This window comes from Symphalangus syndactylus, chromosome 13 (genome assembly GCF_028878055.3).
Source record: "Symphalangus syndactylus isolate Jambi chromosome 13, NHGRI_mSymSyn1-v2.1_pri, whole genome shotgun sequence".
Classification (NCBI taxonomy): Eukaryota; Metazoa; Chordata; class Mammalia; order Primates; family Hylobatidae; genus Symphalangus; species Symphalangus syndactylus.
The window spans coordinates 116834811-116842151 of record NC_072435.2 but is presented as its reverse complement, the minus strand read 5'-3'; the positions used below and the strand labels follow the sequence as shown (position 1 = coordinate 116842151).

Below are 7341 nucleotides of genomic sequence, written 5' to 3'. Positions count from 1 at the left end.
TGCTGGATCACACCTGAAGCCAGCGTGTCTCAGAGCCCAGTGCCCACAGGTGGACGGGAAGTAGGATTTAGTGGTGAGTATTAAGAAGGGGCAGCACAGCAGAAGCCCTCATGAGCGCAGGGCCCACTACTTGTCCAGAGGGCCACGATGAGGATGTACTTGACCCCACACCCATCTCAGATGAGCCACTTCTCAGCCACCATGTCTTCAAATTCATCTTCATTGAACTTGGTGAAGCCCCACTTCTGTGAGTTGTGGCTCTTCTGGCAGCCAGGAAACTTGAACTTGGCCCTGAGCAGGGCCTTAATCGCATGCTCCTTGTTCTCCGGGTTCAAGGCGGATGGACATGATAATTTGGCCGATGTGAACCCCGGTCACAGTGCCCCGGGGCTTTCCAAAAGCACCTTGAATATCTGTTTGGAGCCTACATTGGGGTAGTGCAAGGTCAGAGACGTGAACGTCCCGTCCATCTGAAGGGCCTGTCTCCAAGGTCCCTTAGAGCAGCCCATACAAGAAACAGGCTGCATACACCACCAAGGAAGCTGCTGTTTGCAGCCATTGCACACGGCCCCCATGAGGCAAGGAACTCAGCCAGCTGAGTTGGCTGTAGATGCCCGCAGCATATTACCTGGCTATGGCTGTTGGTTATTCAGGGCCCAGGGGCTCCTTAGTCAGCAGATGATGAATGGTGCCAGGTCTCTGCTGTGATAGGGCAGCACTTAGTTCAATGTAAAGTCCCCAAGTTGTTAGCTCTCCCTCTCCCAAGTGCACAGATCTGTCTGTGCCACATGGCCACTGCCAGGGGTGGGAGTGGGGGGGTGGCCCAAGAACTCCCTCAGCTGCCCCAGCTAATGTCTCAGGAGGTTGTGTGCCCCCGACTCCACAGTCCACTGGTTGTGAGCCCAGCTCGGCACTCGGGTTTGCCTGTGAATTGCAGTCCTGATGGCCTAAACTGCCCCTCAAGTCTGCTAAGGGCCTCAGAGCACTCCAGCTCGCAGTGGCAAGGCTTGCCAGATCTCAAGCTCCAACTGCTAAGATGGGCAATTCTGGTGAGTGCCAGTCCAAGCGCTCCCTGTGTGAGCCAGTGTCAGCTAAGTACACCTCGGTTCTGCTTTCTGCTGTGACACTGCAGCACCGAGTCCAATGCGAAGTCTCACAGTCGCTGTGCTCTCCCTCTCCAAAGCACACCGATTCTCTGTGCCACGGGGCTGCTGCTGGGGGGTGGGGGATGGGCGGCGTCAGCAACTCAAGACTGTCTTTCCTGCCCTCTTCAGCATCTCTTTCACCGATATAAGGTTAAAACCGGGTACTGCGATTGTTCACCCGATTTTTGGTTCTTGCGATGGTGCTTTTTGTGTGTAGTTAGCTGTTAAAATTTGGTGTTCCTATAAAGGGTCAAATGATGTAGGTTTCTTTCTTTCTTTCTTTTTTTTTTTTTTTTTTTGAGACAGAGCCTCGCTCTGCCGCCCAGGCTGGAGTGCGGTGGTGCGATCTTGGCTCACTCCAAGCTCCGCCTTCTGGATTCACGCCATTCTCCTGCCTCAGCCTCCCAAGTAGCTGGGACTACAGGCGCCCGCCACCATACCCAGCTAATTTTCTTGTATTTTTAGTAGAGACAGGGTTTCACCGTGTTAGCCAGGATGGTCTCGATTTCCTGACCTGGTGATCTGCCCGCCTTGGCCTCCCAAAGTGCTGGGATTACAGGCATGAGTCACTGCGCCTAGCCAAATGGGATTGGTTTCTATTCAGCCATCCTGCTCCACCCTCTGTGATTTTTTTTTTTTTAATTGAAAAGCACAGGCACAGTTTGGTGATGGTGGTGGTAGAGAGAATAGTGATTACTAGCAGAAAAAGAAAAGAGCTCTAGGATGTTGTCCATATTTAATGTGCAGGCCTCCTGGCTGGATCATATTGATGGTTCAGGTAGAGGGACAGGGTCGCCATTATCCCCCTACTACTCCATGTCATCAGACCTCTGGCTCCTCACAGGGCCCAGGTACATGGGACCCTGCTTTTTTTTTTTTTTTTCTTTCTTTCTTTCTCTCTCTCTTTCTTTCTTTCTTTCTTTCCCTCCCTCCCTCCCTCCCTCCCTCCCTCCCTCCCTCCCCCCCTTCCTTCCTTCCTTCCTTTCTTTCTTTCCTTTCTTTCTTTTTCTTTTATTTTTTTTGAGACAGAGTCTCACTCTGTCACCCAGAGTGGAGTGCAATGGTGCCATCTTGGCTCACTGCAATCTGTGCCTCTGGGTTCAAGTGATTCTCCCGCCTCAGGCTCCCAGGTAGCTGGGATTATAGGCACCTGCCATCATGCCTGGCTAATTTTTGTATTTTTGTAGAGGTGAGGTTTCACCGTGTTGGCCAGGCTGTTCTCGACCTCCTGACCTCAGGTGATCCACCTGCCTCAGTTTATCAAAATGCTGGGATTATAGACGTGAGCCACCTTGCCCAGCCAGGACTCTGTCTTTTCGTTGTGCAGTCCTACAGACCTTCTCTTTCATCTGTACCTGTTTCACTAGCCAGGGCTCCAGTCTCCGGAGGACTGCCTAGGTAAATGCCTGGATTAATTTGCTCCTGTAAGACATTTATAGATACTCTCTGTGGACAGATCATACACTCAGCAAAGAGCAGCAAACAGGTCTTAGCACCCTGTGAACCTGATCCTGGGAGGGGACCCACACCCTCTCATATCACCCTCATTTCGTCTTGTTTATACAAGTAGCAAATTTAGGACTCAAGATCTGCCGTGTGTCAATGTCTTTCTAGGCATTTTGTTGTCTGAAGTTTAGTATTTCTCTGGAGGAGATCATCGGAATAATAGCACCTGAGGTCTTCTGTCGCAGCATGGCATGTCAGGGTCTTTTCTACCTGAATGTGAGTTTTGCTGGATATAACATTCATGGCTTACAGTTTCTTTTCTTAAATATGTACTCCATCTTCCTCAGGTACAAAGTGTTCCTCTCAAAAAGGTAGATTCTAATTTCTTTCCCTTATTATGTCACTTGCGCTTTTTTGTCTAGAAGCCCAGAAATTTTTATTTTTTAAAGCCCAGTATTATACTAGAATATGACAAATAACTTGCATTAGTCATTCTGAATCAAAATTCCATGCACTCTTTTTTTTTCAAATGTATTTTTGAGACAGAGTCTCATTCTGTCACCCAGGCTGGAGTGCAGTGGCCTGATCTTGGCTCATTGCAGCCTCTGCCTCCTGTATTCAAGTGATTTTCCTGCCTCAGCCTCCCAAGTAGCTGGGATTAAAGGTGCCCGCCACCACACACAGGTAATTTTTGTATTTTTAGTAGAGATGGGGTTTCACCATGTTGGCCAGGCTGGTCTCTAACTCCTGACCTCAATTGATCCACCTGCCTTGGCCTCCCAAAGTGATAGGATCACAGGCGTGAGCCACCATGCCCGGCCTATGTACTCTTTCAGTAAGCAGTATCTTCCAATAAAGGTATACTGAATTCATGGATAACATACTCTGATGTACCCAATAATCACAGGGCCAAGAATTGGCTTTTATTTTAGTTGCCTCTGTTCCATGTGACTGTCAGCAGATTCTTCTCTTTGCTGGATCTAAACAGACCTCATTGTTAAACTCTCAATTGAAAACAGTTTAGATGGATGAAAGCGAAGCCAGGGCTCTGTCAAGCCTTTGCTTTTTATATTGTAGGAAGAGGGACTTGATTTCCCAGAGAAAGCCAAATCAGGGTCAGAATGACAAATTCTTGGCTTTTTCTGTGTGTGGAGAAAGAGAAAATATAAGCGAATAGATCTGAACAAGGTATTATATAAAAGAGCCCAAAATGGGTCTGTATTGAATATCCAGTGCAATGAAACTGGAGATGAATAGCAGAAGGAAAACGGGAAAATTCAAAAATGTGGAAATTAGCAACACTCTTCTTTTTTTATCGAGGTAAAATATACACATATAATTTATCTCTTTACCTTTATTTCTTTTTCTTTTTTTTTTCTTTATTTTTGAGATGGAGTCTCGGTCTGTCACACAGGCTGGAGTGCAGTGGCGCGATCTTGGCTCATGCAACCTCTGCCTCCCGAGTTCAAGTGATCCTCCTGCCTCAGCCTCCTGAGTAGCTGAGATTACAGGTGCCTGACATCACACCTGGCTAACTTTTGTATTTTTAGTAGAGACGGGGTTTCACCATGTTGGCCAGGCTGGTCTCGAACTCCTGACCTCAGGTGATCTGCCCGCCTCGGCCTCCTAAAGTGCTAGGATTACAGGCATGAGCCACTGTGCTGTGCCTGGCTTTCCTTTTTTTTTTTTTTTTTTTTTTTTGAGACAGGATCTCGCTCTGTCACCCAGGCTGGGGTGCAGTGGCTTTATAATAGGCCACTGTAATCTTGCACTCCAGGGCTCAAGCAATCCTCCCACCTTGGCCTCCCAGAATGCTGAGATTATAGGTGTGAGTCACCGTGCCTGGCCATCTTTACCATTTTTAAGTGAAAATTGGTGTTAATAAATACAGTTATATATATTCTTTTTCTCCCTCGTATCTCCCTTTCCCTCTTCCCTTTGCTGCTTCTGGTAACCATCAATCCGCTCTCCATCTTCATGAGATCTGCTTATTTAGCTCCCACAGATGGGTAAGGACATGCGATATTTGTCTTTCTGTGCTTGGCTTGTTTCTTTTAACATAAGGTCTCCAGGTCCATCCATGTTGCTGCAAACGGCAAGATGTCATTCTTTTGTATGGCTGAATGTTTCTATGCCACATCTTCTTTATCCTGGGATAAAGCAAGCCTCCTGCTTCACTCTCCTGAGTAGCTGGGACTACAGGCACATGCCACCATGCCCAGATAATTTTTTATTTTTTGTGGAAACAGAATTACATTGTGTTGCCCAAGCTTGTCCTGAACTACTGGCCTCAAGTGATTCTCCCACCTTGGCCTCCCAGTGTGCTGGAATTACAGGCATGAGCCACCGACACCCAGCCACGTTGGCCATTTTAATGTCTGCTTTTGAGAAATATCTGTTCAGATCATTTGCCCATTTTTAAATTGCATTATTTGTTTTTTTGCTATTGAGTTGTTTGAGCTCCTTATATATTCTGGTTATTAATCCCTTGTGAGATGGTTTGCAAATATTTTCTCCTATCCGATGGGTTGTCTTGAAGTAGGAGGTGGGACTTGATGCCAGTGGCAGGGCTCAGACATCAGACCAGATTGAGGACTAGCTAAAACAGGGAAGAGGCAAAAGCATCTCTCCATAAGACATGGCCACCATTGTGCCATGTCAGTTTACTGTTGCCATGGCAACACCTGGACGTTACTGCCCCCTTCCATGGCAACAGCTCAACGACCTGGAAGTTACTACCCTTTTTCTAGAAATTTCTGCATAATTCACCACTTAATTTGCATATAATTAACAGTAGGTATAAACAGGACTGCAGAACTGCCCCTGAGCTGCTGCTCTGGGCACACTGCCTATGGTGTGGCCCTGCTCAACAGGGGGCAGTACCTCTGTTGCTGCTGTACACGGCTGCTTCAGTAAAAGTTGCTGCCTAGCACCACCAGCTTGCCCTTGAATTATTTCCTGGGCAAAGCCAAGAACCCTCCTGGGCTAATTTTGGGGTTCACCTGCCCTGCATCAATCTCTTCACTTTGTTGTTTCCCTTATTTTTTAGCTTGATGTAATTCCAACTGTCTATTTTTGCTTTGGTTGCCTGTGCTTTCAAGGTCCTACACAAAAAGTCTTTGCCTAGAGCAATGTCCTGGAACATTTTCCCAATGTTTTCTTCTAGTAGTTTCGTAGTTTCAGATCTTAGATTTAAGTCTTGCTGGGCATGGTGGCGCAGCTCTGTAGTCCCAGAACTTTGGGAGTCCAAGGCGGAGGATTGCTTGAGTTCAGGAGTTCGAGACCAGCCTAGGCAACATGGCAAAAACCTATCTCTACAAAAAATACAAAAATTAGCTGGGTATGGTGGTGTGTGTCTGTATAGTCCCAGCTACTTGGGAGGCTGAGGCAGGAAGGTCACTGGAGTCCAGGAAGGTCGAGGCTTCAATGAGCCAGGATAATGCACCTGCACTCCAGCCTGGGTGACAGAGCGAGATCCTGCCTCCAAAAAGTTTTAAGTCTTTATTCCATTTTGATTTGATTGTTGTGTGTGGTGAGAGACAAGAATAGTTTAGTTTCATTCTTCTGCATATACTTATCCAGTTTCCCCAGCACCATTTATTGAAAAGACTGATGTTTTCCCCATGTGTGTTCTTGGCACCTTTGTCAAAGATGAGTTAGTTGTAAGTTTGGGCGCAGTGGCTCATGCCTGTAATCCCAGCACTTTGGGAGGCTGAGGTGGGTGGATCACCTGAGGTCAGGAGTTCGAGACTAGCCTGGCCAACATGGTGAAACCCTGTCTCTACTAAAAATATAAAAATTAGCTGGGCATGATGGTGCATGCCTGTAGTCCCAGCTACTTGGGAGGCTGAGGCAGGAGAATTGCCTGAACTTGGGAGGTGGAGGTTTCAATGAGCTGAGATCGTGCCATTACACTCCAGCCTGGGTGACAGAGCAAGAAGACTCTGTCTCAAAAAAAAAAAAAAAAAAGTTGTAAATTCATATTCATGGATTTGTATCAGGATTCCCTATTCCATACTATTTGTCTATGTGGTCTGTTTTGATGCCATTACCATGCTGTTTTGGTTACTATAGCTGTGTAGTATATGTTGAAGTCTGATAGTGTGATGCCTCCAGCTTTGTTCTTTTTGCTCAGAATTGCTTTGGCTATTTGAGGTCTTCTGTGGTTCCACATAAATTTTATATATTTTTTCTTTTTTTGTGAAGAATGTCATTGGTTTTGATAGGGATTGCATTGAATCTGTAAATTGCTTTGGGTAGTATTATAATTTTAACAATAAAATCCTTGCAATCCATGGACATGTAATATCTTTCCATTTTTTGTGTCCTCATTAATTTCTTTCATTAATGTTTTATAGTTTTCCTTGTAGAGCTGCTTCACTTCTTGGTAAATTTATTTCTGTGTGTTTTATTTTTATTTTGGTGCTATTGTAAATGAGTTTTCTTTCTTGATTTCTTTTTCAGAATATTCTTTGTTGGTGTATAGAACTGGTACTAGCCTGTGCAACATGGTGAGACCCCATCTTATCTGTACACTTTTTAAAAATCTAGCCAGGTATGATGGTGTGCACCTGTGGTCCCAGCTACTTGGGAGGCTGAAGTGAGAGGATCACTTAGGTCCAAGAGATCAAGGCTGCAGTGAGCCATGTTCATGCCACTGCACTCCAGCCTGGGCAACACAGTGAGACTTTGTCTAAAAAAAATTTAGAAATGTTACTGCTTTTTGTATGTCGATTTCGTATTCTGCAAC

The 7341-nt window shown here is 45.9% G+C and overlaps 1 non-coding gene across 1 annotated transcript; it reads right to left on the bottom strand.

Annotated features, from left to right (window-relative positions):
* Positions 1 to 477: 477 nt before the first annotated feature.
* On the bottom strand, positions 478 to 610 carry LOC129461328 (small nucleolar RNA SNORA70). The gene has a single exon (XR_008650481.1). It is a non-coding gene; the product is annotated as a small nucleolar RNA SNORA70 (small nucleolar RNA).
* Positions 611 to 7341: the final 6731 nt, after the last annotated feature.